This window comes from Pristiophorus japonicus, chromosome 5, assembly GCF_044704955.1.
Source record: "Pristiophorus japonicus isolate sPriJap1 chromosome 5, sPriJap1.hap1, whole genome shotgun sequence".
Lineage (NCBI taxonomy): Eukaryota > Metazoa > Chordata > Chondrichthyes > Pristiophoridae > Pristiophorus > Pristiophorus japonicus.
Window position 1 is genome coordinate 283449625 of NC_091981.1, and position 15662 is coordinate 283465286.

Consider the following 15662-nt stretch of genomic DNA (forward strand, 5'->3'; position numbering starts at 1 on the left):
ATGACCTCACACTTTTCAACATTATACTCCATCTGCCAAATTTTTGCCAACTCACTTAGCCTGTCTATGTCCTTTTGCAGATTTTGTGTCCTCTTCACACATTGCTTTTCCTCCCATCTTTGTATTGTCAGCAAACTTGGCTACGTTGCACTCAGTCCCTTCTTCCAAGTCGTTAATGTAGATTCTAAATAGTTGGGGTTCCAGCACTTATCCCTGTGGCACCCCATTGGTTACCAGAGAGTGAACCAGAGACTGGACAGGTTAGATGCGGGAAGAATGGTCTCTATGTTGAGGAAGTCCAGAACCAGGGGACATAGTCTTAGGATAAGGGGTAAGCCATTTAGGACTGAGATGAGGAGAAACTTCTTCACTCAGTTGTTGACCTGTGGAATTCCCTGCCGCAGAGAGTTGTTGATGCCAGTTGATTGGATATATTCAAGAGGGAGTTAGATATGGCCCTTACGGGTTAAGGGGATCAAGGGGTATGGAGAGAAAGCAGGAAAGGGGTACTGAGGGAATGATCAGCCATGATCTTATTGAATGGCGGTGCAGGCTCGAAGGGCCGAATGGCCTACTCCTGCACCAAGTTTCTATGTTTCTATGAACCATTTATCCTGAAGTGGAGCTGAGTCCATGATCAGATCAGCCATGATCTTATTAAATGGCAGAACAGGTGCGAGGGGCCAAATGGCCTGCTCCTATTTCTTGTGTTTTTATTTCTTGGTGCAGTCTTTCCCTTTGCCGCAACAACCAACCAACCAACCCCCCCCCCCAAAACGTATTTATTTTCAAAAATGTCATGCTTCAAATAGTTACATATTTCTACAAGAAGATTGCAGTTCGGGATAAAAGATGTTTGATATGGGAACAAAATGCAATAAAGTCTACTATTCAGATCAAACTATTGTGAGTTAAGAGGTCGCAGGTTCAAGCCCCACTCCAGGGACTTGAACATATAGTCTAGGCCGACACTCCCAGTGCAGTGCTGAGGGAGCGCTGCACTGTCAGACGTGCACAATATCCCATGGCACTGATTTGAAGACAAGCAGGGGAGTTCTCACTGGTGTCCTGGCCAATATTTATCCCTCAAGTCAACATCACTAAAACAGGTTATCTGGTCATCATCACATTGCTGTTTGTGGGACCTTGCTCAGCACAAATTGGCAGCCTTTTTTCCTACATTAAAACAGTGACTGCACTTCAAAAACAATTCATTGGCTGTAAAGCGTTTTGGAACGTCCTGAGGTTGTGAAAGGCATTTTATATATGCAAGTCTTTCTTCTTTCTTACAGAAGTGCACTAGTTTAGTTAAATAACAGACATGAATATTAATATATATCTCACGTGACAGTCATTACAGGACTGTTATACCAAGACAGGTTAAATGAATTGACAGTCAAGCATGACAGTTTCAGTTCTAAACAGTCATACACTTTGCACGACTTTGTTAAATACATTTGAATCTTCTGTGGCACTTCCAATAGGAATTTTCTACCATAAAAGACAGACTTGCATTTTATAGGACCATTCATGACCTCAGGATGTCCCAAAGCACTTTACAGCTAATGAGATACTTTTGAAGTGTAGTCACTTTTGTAGGAAATGCAGCAATTTGTGCACAGCATGCTCCCACAAACAGCATTGAGATAAATCAGCTGCTAACCGGATTGCTCTTCAAAGGAGCCGGCACAGACTCGATGGGTCGAATGGCCGACATCTATGCTATACTATTCTATGATAATCTGTTTTTTAGGTGATACAAAAGTAAAATACTGTGGATGCTGGAAATCTGAAATAGAAACAGAAAATGCTGGAAATATTCAGCGGGTCAGGCAGCATCTGTCAGAACTGATGAGAGATCATCAACCTGCAACGTTAACTCAGCTTCTCTCTCTACAGACGCTGCCCGACCTGCTGAGTATTGCCAGCATTTTCTCATTCTATTTATGTTTTTTTTTAATGATGTTGGTTAAGGGATAAATATTGGCCAAGACAACTGGGGAGAATTCCCCTGCTCTTCAAAATAGCGTCATGGAATCGTTTGCATCCACCCAAGAGGACAGACGGGCCCTTGGTTTAGCAACTTATCCAAAAGACAGCTCTTCCAATAGTGCAGCACTCTCTCAGTACTGGCAGATGCGGTATAATGTAGATAAATGTGAGGTTATCCACTTTGGCGATAAAAACAGGAAGGCAGATTATCTGAATGGTGACAGATTAGTAAAAGGGGAGGTGCAACAAGACCTGGGTGTCATGGTATATCAATCATTGAAAGTTGGCATACAGGTACAGCAGGCAATGAAGGCGGCAAATGGCATGTTGGCCTTCATAGCGAGAGGATTTGAGTATAGGAGCAGGGAGGTCTTACTACAGTTTTACAGAGCCTAGGTGAGGCCACACCTTGAATATTGTGTACAGTTTTGGTCTCCTAATCTGAGGAATTCTTGCTATTAAGGCAGTGCAGCGAAAGTTCACCAGGCTGATTCCCGGGATGACAGGACTGACACATGAAGAAAGACTGGATCGACTAGGCTTATATTCAATGGAATTTCGAAGAATGAGAAGGGATCTCATAGAAACGTAAAATTCTGACGGGATTGGAAAGTCTAAGGATAAGGGGTAAGCCATTTTAGGACCGAGATGGGGAGAAACTTCTTCACTCAGAGTTGTGAGCATGTGGAATTCTCTACCACAGAAAGTTGTTGAGGCCAGTTCGTTAGATATATTCAAAAGGGAGTTAGATGTGACCCTTACGGCTAAAGGGATCAAGGGGTATGGAGAGAAAGCAGGAATGGGGTATGGAGAGAAAGCAGGAATGGAGTACTGAAGTGCATGATCAGCCATGATCATATTGAATGGTGGTTCAGGCTCGATGGGCGAAATGGCTACTCCTGCTCCTATTTTCTATGTTTCTATGTTTACTGCACTCGAGTCTGGATAATGGGCTTAAGTCCCTGGAGTGAGACTTGAACCCACAACCGTCTGACTCAGAGAGTGCTATCACTGCTGACATGTAGAAAGGCATAGCATGTAACAACATAATTGATTATGATGCTAAATGCCGCCATATGTCACTTTAAGACTAAGACTCCAAAGTTCAATTTATATTCAGTAAACATTGGGCCAGTTAATTCGATGAGATAATTGCTATTCATGCTGGAGTCCAGAACCCTGGTTTTGTTTTGTGGGAAGGTCTGTTAAGAGCCTGCAGACATTGTGGGTCTAGTATCTTCTGCCCCATGAGAATGTTTCTGTACATTGTAAGTGAGTCACTTTATTCCTTTTTTATTAATAAAAGTGTGACACATAAATTTGCATTAGCCCATGTGTGAGAGGAAGTGCAGGCACATCTAAAATATTTATAGCAGTACTTTGAATGGGAGCAGCCTATGCAAGAAGGGTTTGTAGCTTCAAATATTTTTCTGTGCAACACTTTCTGATGAAAGAGATGGAGAATGAGAATATATATATATATTTTTTTTTAGTCGTCTTGTATTTTCCTATAGTTCAAAAACATACCTGATATCTAGGTTCACAGATAAAGAATAGGCCCTCTGGTGAGGTTAAGTCATTTGCTGGATCACCCATGGAACCGTACCCCATTATGGCTTCGGGAGACAAAAGGATAGGGGGCTGAACTAGAGAGAATTTTTACTTTAAAAAAAAATGTAAAAAGTAGGTTAATAACCTTTGCTAAAGATCTGGCAAATCTGTGCATGATGAAAGCTCTGCTTTCTGGTTTGCAGGGAAGTCTGTGGTTAACATTTAAAAGGAGCTAGAATATATGTGTGGGCGTATCTAACATTTACAGAAACATACCAAGAGGTGAAGTTATATATAACTTTTACTAAATAAATTGCACATTTAAATCTGTCAATAACATATACATGTGTATATACACACACCTAGGGCTTGTAGAACCCCTGGCATCCCTCAGGGTCCCCCCAACCCCCTTCCTTCATAAAGAAAGACTTGCATTTATATAGTGCCTTTCACGACCATCGGACACCCCAAAGTACTTTACAGCCAAAGTACTGTTGGAATGTGGGAGAGGCGGCAGCCAGTTTGCACACAGCAAGCTCCCACACAAACAGCCAAGTGATAATGACCTGATAATCTGTTTTTGTTGTGTTGATTGAGGGATAAATATTGACAAAGACACTGGGGATAACTCCCGTGCTCTTCTTCGAAATAGTGCCATGGAATCTTTACATCCACTTGAGACAAACACGGCCTCGGTATAACGTCTCATCCAAAAGTCGGCACCTCTGACAGTGCAGCGCTCCCTCAGCACTGCGCTGGAGTGTCAACTTAGATTTTTTGTGCCCAAGTTCCTGGCGTGAGACATGAACCCACAACCTTCTGACAGAGGCGTGAGTGCGCTACCCACTGAACCACAGCTGACACACATAATCAATAAGCTTTTTAAACCCAAGCTTGGCATAATTTTACCATCAATATTTCAACCTTGATGTTTTGTGTTAGGGGCGCTGGTCATTTAACTAGGTTTATATATTAAATGAAAGCCTTACATTTATAAGGACAAAGCCAGCAGGGTGTCCCTCGCTGCCGGAGAGGACCAAGACTGGCTGAAGCAGGTAGATAAATGTACCTGCAATCTCCTTGGCTTGCACAGTTCTAACGTAGCAATTCCAGCTTTACCCGACCCCCTTACTTCCCCACTGGGTTCCTTCACAATTTGATTCAAAACTAAAATTAAATACAGCAAGAACAAACCCTTTGTGGTTAGATTAAAAACAACTGCAGAGTCACTTTGTGAATTAATGGCAGCTGTGTTTTTTTCCCCTTCCTGCTTTTCTCCGATCGGCACCACCACTCGCTGGGGTTGGTCCCACAAGTGATGGCAACCCTGACTATTCTTCACAAGTCAGTTTCGAGAGGGTGAGGCTATTTGGCCATGTGTGGCAGGGAGAGAGAGGAGGAGCACATCATACACACGCCTGAACCTCTCAGTAGACATTTAAGTGCATTTTCTAGTTAAGAGGTCACAACAGGATCAAGTGACTACAGAAGATGGGATTGTTCCCCTTAAAGCAGAAAAGGTTAAGGGAAGATTTGTTAGAGCTGTTCAAAATCATGAAAGGTTATGATAAGAGTAAAGGAGAAATTGTTTGCAGTGGCAGAGATTTAAGGTAATTCATAGAATCATAGGACCATAGAATTAGCAATGGAACCAGGGAGGAGATGAGAATTTTTTTACGCAGCAAGTTATGATCTGGACTGCACTGCCTGAAAGGGTGGCCAAAGCAGTTTCAGTCGAACTTTCAAAAGGGAATTGGATACTTGAAGGGGAAATATTTGCAGAGCTATGGGGAAAGGGCAGGGGAGAGTGACTAATTGGAAAGCTCTTTCATCGAGCCTCCTTCTGTGCTGGATCATTCTATGATAAGAGCAAAATTTACCAGTTCTTGCGCCCCTCCCAGACCAGTGGCACTGAAGTCATTTGCTGGATCTCTACTGCCCTGGCTACTTCAGCATAGAGCTGGGATCATACTAGAGACCTTTCTCATCTGTATGATTCAGTACCACAGCACACGGTAAGCTATTGGGGAACTTGGGTGCTTTCACAGTCATCATGACTGTTAGCCCCAGTCTGAAGAACCATCAGATTTACAACAGAGACAAGAGGGAAGGGCAGTGGAAAACTGGTGAGGCACGACACAGAAGCACACATACATCAAACCAAGTTTTGTTTCTTTTCTTTTGATTCAATAATCAGACACAAAAATAAAGCAAGCTTATTAGTTAACTGGTTCCTTGCCAACATATTCTACTTGGTTTAGATTTAAAGCTATATTATTAGGAGCCTAAATGGTCCAGTTGGTTAGTACACACTATCCCTTTCACCTCTCGGACATGGATTGAAATCCCGCTGGGATAAAATCTGTTGGCCGTGATGAGTTTGGGAGATCTTAACTAAGTTGCCGGAAAGAAAGAACTGGCATTTATATCATGCCTTTCATGACCTCAGGACATCACAATGAAGTCGTTTTTTTGAAGTGTAGTCACTGTTGTAATGTAGGAAACATGGCAGCCAATTGCACAAACAACAATGTGATAATGATCAGACAATCAGTTTTAGGTTTTGGTTGAGGGGTAAATATTGGCCAGGCACCAGGGAGAACTCCCCCTGCTCTTCTTCGAAATAGTGCAACGGGAACTTTTACACCCATAGGGCCTCAGTTTAACATCTCATCCAAATGATGTCTCCTCAGACAGTGCAGCCCTCCCTCAGTACTGCACTGGATTATCACTAACTCAGAAACAAGAGCGCTACTAACTGAACCACAGCCGACACTGACATTGTAGGGGACACTCTGAGGTTTGAGGGGCACCATGTTGGGACAGAGCGAAGGGAGCTTTATTCGGCATTTAACATAGAAGTGATTGATGTGGGTCAGCGTGTCCCAAACGGAAGATCTCCATGCCAAAACAAAATTCAAAATACCTTTTAAAATATTTATATTCATTCAAATGTGCTCAAGGCAATGGAGATCTGGAGAAATGAACAACTTGTATTTATATAGTGCCTTTAACGTAGTAAAACGTCCCAAGGTGCTTCACAGGAGTACAAGACAAAATTATAAGACCAAGCCACCCAAGGAGAAATTAGGCAGGTGACCAAAAGCTTGGTCAAAGAGGTATGTTTTAAGGAGTGTCTTAAAGGAGGAACGAGAGGCGGAGAGGTTTAGGGAGGGAGTTCCAGAGCTTAGCGCCTAGGCAACAGAAGCCACGGCCACCAATGGTTGAGCGATTATAATCAGGGACGCTCAAGGGAGCAAAAATAGAGGAACGCAGGGGATGGGGGCAGGGGTTTGTGGGGCTGGAGGAGGTTACAGAGATAGGGAGGGGCGAGACTATGCAGGGATTTGAAAACAAGGATGAGAATTTAGGAATCGAGGCGTTGCTTAACCGGGAGCCAATGTAGGTCAACGAGCACAAGGGTGAACGGGACGTGGTGCGAGTTAGGACACGGGCAGCAGAGTATAGGATCACCTCCAGTTTACACAGGGTAGAACGCGGGAGGCCAGCCAGGAGTGCGTTGGAATAATCCCAATATTCAGCACCGAACTCCACTATCAAGTCCTGCCGGGGCAGGATTAGTACCGGATAGATTCGAAGTGGGTCCCAGTCCTTCACCAATCATGTTCCTGAGCCTTAACCTTAACTTGCCAAATGGTGAAGCATGGTCAGTGAGCTGGAACTGCTCCCAAACCCACACCAGTAACAGTCATTGAGACGACATTAATCGGGCCAAATATGAGCACAGATCCCAAATACAAGAAACACACACGACATCAGCTGGGAACACAAAAAAAGTTACATTTTAATTATAACTTCTAAACATGTATCTTCTTTTTCAATGAGACTCTGTCACTTGATTCCAATTGTGAGCAACAGCCCTGTGCTTTTGTCAGGAACACATCATTCAATGTTTGTTCTACCAATTAATAATCTCATTATTGTTTTGGTAGCTCTAATCCATTTAGATTGAAAGGTAACATTTTAAGTCATTAAGTAGCAAATGAATCACTTAAATCTGAGTCATCAGAATGATAGCTGGGCTAAAAGGGTTAAATTATGAGAACAAGTTGCACAGATTAGTCGTGTATTCCCTCAGGTATAGAAGATTAACGGGTGATCTAATTGAGGTGTTTTATGATGATTAAAAAAAAGAGTTGATTGGGTAGAGAGAGAGAAACTATTTCCTCTGGTGGGATTGTCCAGAACAAGGGGGCATAACCTTAAAATCAGAGCTGGGTCGTTCAGTGGTGATATCAGAAAGTATTTCTTCACACAAAGGGTAGTGGTATCAGGAACTCTCTCCCCATAGATTTTTGTTCAGTAAGGGTATTAAGGATTACGGAACCAAGGCAGGTAGATGGAATTAAGATACAGATTAGCCATGATCGAATTGAATGGTGGAACAGGCTCGAGGGGCTGAATGGCCTCCTCTCGTTCCTACAGAGCTGCAGTTGTTTGGGACTGTGGGGAAGATGGAGCGGAGGAAAAGAAATGGGGCAATAATCCGACAATTGTGTCAGTACATTGTGGAAAACAGGTTGAAATCAGCACAAAAACTGCAGTATAACAGGGCGGTGATGTTACTGATTGGAGAGCACAATGCGAGACTACCTCGAGATTTAAAGGAAAAATCCTTTATACCACGTCTTCTCCTGTCCCCAATGAATTACTCCTGAAATGTAGTCACTGTTGTTGCACAGGCAAAAAACATGGCAGAAAATTAAGAGCAGCGAGGTCCCAAAAACAGCAAATGAGATAAATGACCAGTTAATCTGGGGTTTTTTTGGGTGCTGTTGATTGAGTCTGTTGGTCAGGACACCAGGAGAACTCCATGCTCCACTTCGATTTGAAGGGGATTCCATGATCTGATGTGTTCCCAGGGAGGAGCAACACTCGTGGGGAGTGCATGTGCGAGGAATTGCAAACGTCCGCAATTTTCCCAAGATACAATCTCTCTCCGAGAGGGCTGATTTATACAGAGAGCAACAGCTTGATCAACTACCCCTGCAGTCTGACATTACTTCGCCTTCACACCAGCTGCAGCAATGACTGCCACCAGTATGGGAGGTTTAAATAAAAGATAGTCACCAATAAGGAATGCTGGAGAAACTTTTTACCCAGAGAGTGCTAAGAATGTGGAACTTGCTAGCACATGGAGTACTTGAGGCGAGTCGAAAGAAAGACTTACATTTATATAGTGCCTTTCATGACCACTGGACGTCTCAAAGTGCTTTACAGCCAATGAAGTACTTTTGGAATGTAGTCACTGTTGCAATGTGGGAAATGCGGCAGCCAAATTGTGCACAGCAAGCTCCCACAAACAGCAATGTGGATAATGACCAGATAAGAGTTATGTTGATTGAGGCAAAACACCGGGGCTAAATTCTCCTGCTCTTTTTCGAAATAGTGGCCGTGGGGTCTTTTACGTCCGCCTGGGAGGGCAGATGGGGCCTCGGTTTAACATTTCATTCGAAAGACGGCACCTCCGACAGTGCAGCTGTCCCTCAGCACTGCACTGGAGTGTCAGCCTGAAGTGGGAATAGCATAGATGCATTTAAGGGGAAGCTGCATAAGTCCATAAGGGAGAAAGGAATAGAGGTTATGCGGATAGGGCGAGATGAAGTAGGGTGGGAGGAGGCTCGTGTGGAGTATAAATACTGGCACAGATCAATTGGGCCAAATGGCCTGTTTCTGTGTTGTAAATTCTGTGGCTCTATATAGTATAAGAACATAATGCAGTGTCTCTGCACCTTGTTACAAACTCACACGAGGCATGTAGATATCAGACACGATCACTCTGTGACCTTCACTTTATTCCCAGAACCAAGGAGTGCTGACCCTGAGTGGGACCTCCCCTTTTTTGCCTGGAAACCCAGGTGAGGAGTGTCTCCTGCAAGCTCACCCCCTGTGGTCAGGGTGTGCATTTCAAGGGTACAGGTACAGTGTGCATGAGTTACAGTTACATAACTATTGTCATTGCAAGATGGTGAAATACATAAGAAATAGGAGCAGAAGTAGGCCATACGGCCCCTCGAGCCTGCTCCGCCATTCAATAAGATCATGGATTCAGCTCCACTTCCCCGCCCGCTCCCCATAACCCCTTATCGTTTAAGAAACTGTTTATTTATGTCTTAAGTTTATTCAATGTCCCAGCTTCCACAGCTCTCCGAGGCAGCAACTTCCACAGATTTACAACCCTCAGAAGAAATTTCTCCTCATCTCAGTTTTAAATGGGCGGCCCCTTACTCTAAGATCGTGCCCTCTAGTTTTAGTCTCCCCCATCAGTGGAAACATCCTCTCTGCATCCACCCTGTCAAGCCCCCTCAGAATCTTATACGTTTTGATAAGATCACCTCTCATTCTTATGAATTCCTACTCAACCTTTCCTCATAAGTCAACCCCCTCAACCCGGAATCAACCGAGTGAACCTTCTCTGAACTGCCTGCAAAGCAAGTATATCCTTTCATAAATATGAAAGCCAAAACTGCACGCAGTATTCCAGGTGTGGCCTCACCAATACCTTATATAACTGTAGCAAGACTTCCCTGTGAAGTATGAAACTATTTTTTTTTAAAACTTTAATTCTAAAAAAAAAACATTTAAAATGTTTAGAGAATTAAGAGTTTAAATCAAAACCTCTAAGCATGTGCACTTGAATGTTGGGAGAAAGTGATGGCGGGATACTCAGCTGTCCAATCACTTGAAGAATGTAAGCAGAGTCTCGAACCAAGTTTGTGTGTACTTTCCTCAATCAAAAGCTCAAAAGAAACCCCACACACAGGCTAACTGGTCACTGCTGTTTGTGGGACCTGGTTACATGCACACTGGCTGCTGTGTTTGCCTGCTGCACTACAAAGAGCAATCCAGGTGATGTTTTCTGAGACGTTCTTTGCAGACATGGAAAGGCACTGCATAAACTACAAGCCTTTGTGTTTTTTTTTTAAAAAAAGAGCATTTATTTACAGAGCTGCACTTTACCCCATCCAGAGCTGGCAGTATGACTCAGTACAGGTACTGCTAGCTTGCACCACTCATTTCAGTGCTGTTTGTAGGATCACACTATGTACAAAAGTGGAAGCTGCAACACAGCCTACAAAGTAGTGATGGTTGGACTCGAAATGATTTCACTGCGTACTACATAGAATTTACAGCACAGAGACAGGCCATTCGGCCCAACTGGTCTATGCCGGTGTTTGTGCTCCACACCAGCCCCCTCCGACACTACTTCACCTCATCTCATCAGCATACCTTTCTATTCCTTTCAGTGTCAGCTGTGGCTCAGTGGGTCGCACTCTCGTCTTTGAGTCAGAAGGTTGCTCCAGGGACTTGAGTCCAAAAAAACTCTCGGCTGATACTGCAGTCCAGTGCTGAGGGAGCGCTGCACTGTCGGAGGCGCCGTCTTTCGGATGAGACATTAAACCAAGGCCCCGTCTGCTCTCTCAAGTGGACGTACAAGACCCCCATGGCACTATTTCAAAGAAGAACAGGGGAGTTATCCCCGATGTCCTGGCCAACATAACAAATAAAACAGATTATTTGGTCATTATCACATTGCTGTTTGTGGGAGCTTGCTGTGTGCAAATTGGCTGCTGCGTTTCCCACATTACAACAGTGATTGCACTCCAAAAGTACTTCATTGGCTGTAAATTGCTTTGAGACGTCCGGTGGTCGTGAAAGACACTGCAAAAATGCAAGTCTTTCTTCATGTGCTTATCTAGCTTTCCCTTAAATGTAACTGTGCTATTCACCTCAACTTATGATAGCGAGTTCCACATTCTCACCACTCTCTGGATAAAGAAGTTTCTCCTGAATTACCTATTGGATTTATTAATGACTGTCTTGTATTATGTTCAAGTTTTGGTCTCCCTTAAGTGGAAACAACTTCTCCACATCTACCCGATCAAACCCTTTCATAATCTTAAAGACCTCTATCACGTCACTCCTCAGCCTTCTCTTTTCATTAGAGAATAGAACCCATCTGTTCAATTTTTTCTGATAGGTATAAACTAGGAAATAGTTTGAGATGACTCTGATAATGCAAATGTTCTTTTGGTATCAGCCGTGGCTCAGTAGGCAACACTCAGTCACAAGGTCGTGGGTTCAAGCCTATCTCCAAAGACTTAAGCACAAAATCTAGGCTGACACTCCCAGTGCAATACTGAGGGAGTGCTGCACTGTCGGAGGTGCCGTCTTTCAGGTGTGACATTAAACAAAGGCCTGTCTCTCCCACAGCATTATTTTGAAGAACAGGAAAGTTATCCCAGGTGTCCTGTCCAATATTGATCCTTCAACCAACACCCAAAATCCAAATTATCTGATAATTATCTCATTGCTGTTTGTGGGAGCTTGCTGTGCACAAATTGGCTGCTGTGTTTCATACATTACAATCGTGACTACACTTCAAAAGTACTTCACTGGCTGTGAAGTGCTTGGGATGTCATGAGGCCGAGAAAGAGGCTATAAAATTGCAACTTCTTTATTTTTTTTTAATAAGCAAAGCTGCACTTTGCCCGAGTGTAGAGCTAGTAGCATGACTTGGCACTGTTTGCTCACTCGCCTCCTTACCGTTTGTGGGATCTTGCTGTTCCCTTAATCATAGCTGCATTATAGAATCATACAGCACAACAACAACAACTTGTATTTATATAGCGCCTTTAATGTAATAAAATGTCCCAAGGCGTTCACAGGAGTGTTTTAAGACAAAACAAATACATAGAAACATAGAAAATAGGTGCAGGAGTAGGCCATTCGGCCCTTCTAGCCTGCACCGCCATTCAATGAGTTCATGGCTGAACATGCAACTTCAGTACCCCATTCCTGCTTTCTCACCATACCCCTTGATTCCCCTAGTAGTAAGGACTTCATCTAACTCCTTTTTGAATATATTTAGTGAATTGGCCTCAACAACTTTCTGTGGTAGAGAATTCCACAGGTTCACCACTCTCTGGGTGAAGAAATTCCTCCTCATCTCGGTCCTAAATGGCTTCCCCCTTATCCTTAGACTGTGTCCCCTGGTTCTGGACTTCCCCAACATTGGGAACATTCTTCCTGCATCTAACCTGTCTAACCCCGTCAGAATTTTAAACGTTTCTATGAGGTCCCCTCTCATTCTTCTGAACTCCAGTCAATACAAGCCCAGTTGATCCAGCCTTTCTTGATAGGTCAGTCCCGCCATCCCGGGAATCAGTCTGGTGAACCTTCGCTGCACTCCCTCAATAGCAAGAATGTCCTTCCTCAAGTTAGGAGATCAAAACTGTACACAATACTCCAGGTGTGGCCTCACCAAGGCCCTGTACAACTGTAGTAACACTTCCCTGCCCCGTACTCAAATCCCCTCGCTATGAAGGCCAACATGCCATTTGCTTTCTTAACCGCCTGCTGTACCTGCATGCCAACCTTCAATGACTGATGTACCATGACACCCAGGTCTCGTTGCACCTCCCCTTTTCCTAATCTGTCACCATTCAGATAATAGTCTGTCTCTCTGTTTTTACCACCAAAGTGGATAACCTCACATTTATCCACATTATACTTCATCTGCCATGCATTTGCCCACTTACCTAACCTATCCAAGTCACTCTGCAGCCTCATAGCATCCTCCTCGCAGCTCACACTGCCACCCAACTTAGTGTCATCCGCAAATTTGGAGATACTACATTTAATACCCTCGTCTAAACCATTAATGTACAATGTAAACAGCTGGGGCCCCAGCACAGAACCTTGCGGTACCCCACTAGTCACTGCCTGCCATTCTGAAAAGTCCTCATTTACTCCTACTCTTTGCTTCCTGTCTGACAACCAGTTCTCAATCCATGTCAGCACACTACCCCCAATCCCATGTGCTTTAATTTTGCACATTAATCTCTTGTGTGGGACCTTGTCGAAAGCCTTCTGAAAGTCCAAATATACCACATCAACTGGTTCTCCCTTGTCCACTCTACTGGAAACATCCTCAAAAAATTCCAGAAGATTTGTCAAGCATGATTTCCCTTTCACAAATCCATGCTGACTTGGACCTATCATATTATCTCTTTCCAAATGCACTGCTATGACATCCTTAATAATTGATTCCATCATTTTACCCACTATCGATGTCAGGCTGACCTGTCTATAATTCCCTGTTTTCTCTCTCCCTCCTTTTTTAAAAAGTGGGGTTACATTGGCTACCCTCCACTCCATAGGAACTGATCCAGAGTCAATGGAATGTTGGAAAATGACTGTCAATGCATCCACTATTTCCAAGGTCACCTCCTTAAGTACTCTGGGATGCAGTCCATCAGGCCCTAGGGATTTATCGGCCTTCAATCCCATCAATTTCCCCAACACAATTTCCCGACTAATAAGGATTTCCCTCAGTTCCTCCTCCTTACTAGACCCTCCGACCCCTTTTATATACATTTTACATCGAGCCACACAAGAAGAAATTACGGCAGATGACCAAATGCTTGGTCAAAGAGGTAGGCTTTAAAGAGCACCTTAAAGAAGGAAAGAGAGGCAGAGAGGTAGAGGGGTTTAAGGAGGGAGTTCCAGAGCTTAGGGCCCAACCATCAATGGTTGAGCAATTATAATCAGGGTGCTCAGGATGGTAGAATTAGAGGAGTGCAGACATCTCGGGAGGTTGTGAGGCTGAAGGAGATTGAAAGAGATAGGGAGGGGAGAGGCCATGGAGGGATTTGTAAAGAAGGATAGAATTTTGACATCGAGGCTGTGTTTTACCGGGAGCCAATGTAGGTCAGCGAGCACAGGGGTGATGGGTGAGCGGGACTTGGTGCGAGTTGGGACATGGGATGACCTCAAGTTTACATAGGGTAGAATGTGGGAGGCCAGCCAGGAGTGCATTGGAATAGTCAAGTCTAGAGGTAACAAAGGCATGGATGAGGGTTTCAGCAGATGAGCTGAGGCGGAGATGGGCGATGTTATGGAGGTGGAAATAGGCGGTTTTATTTTTGCCACAGATGTGTCTGGAAGATCATTTCAGGGTCAAATATGACTCCTAGCTTGCGGACAGTGTGGTTCAGTCTCAGACAGATGCTAGGGAGAGGGATGGAGTCGGTGGCTAGGGAACGCAGTTTGTGGTGGGGACCAAAGACAATGGCTTCGGTCTTCCCAATATTTAATTGGAGAAAATTTCTGCTCATCCGGAACTGGATGTCGGACAAGCAGTCTGACAATTTAGAGACCGTGGAGGGGTCAAGAGAAGTGGTGGTGAGATAGAGCTGGGTGTTGTCAGTGTACATGTGGAAATTGACACTGTATTTCGGATGATGGCGTCATGGGGCAGCCTGTAGATGAGAAATAGGAGAGGGCCAAGGATAGATACTTGTGTGGTGGGGTGGGGGGGAAACACACACACACACCAGAGGTAATGATGCCGGAGTGGGAAGAGAAGCCATTGCAGGTGATTTTCTGGTTACGATTAGATGGATAAGAATGGAACCAGGCGAGTGCAGTTCCACCCAGCTGCACGTTGGTGGAGAGGCGTTGGAGGAGAATGGAGTGGTCAACCATGTCAAAGGCTGCATACCGTTTGAGAAGGATGAGGACGAATAGTTTACCTTTGTCAGTCACAGAGGATGTCATTTGTGACAGCACAAGAGGTCGTCATTCAGCCCATCATGCTGGCTCTTTGAAAGAGCTATCAAATTCGTCGCACGCCCCTGCTCATTCCCAACGCCCCTGCAAAATGCTCCCCTTCAAGTATTTATCCAATTCCCTTTTGAAAGTTTCTATTGAATCTGCTTTCACCACCATTTCATGTACTGCGTCCCAGATCATTATAACACGTTGCATAAAAAAATTCTCATCTCACCTCTGGTTCTTTGCCAATTACCTTAAAGCCGTGACTTCTGGTTACTCTATCAAAACCTCTCGTGATTTTTGAACACTTCTATCAAATCTCCCTCTGCTCTAAGGAGAACAATCCTAGCTTCTCCAGTCTCGCCATGTGACTGAAGCCCCTCAACCCTGGTCATCATTGTTGTGTATGGAGAAAGAGTCCGACTGAACACTGTGAGCTCAAAGTAAAGTATGACCTTAGTCTTTTATTGCAGGTCTCCAGAGTGGCTCTCCAACCTGTGAAGCCTTCTTAAATACCTGCGCTCCCAAGGGATTATGGG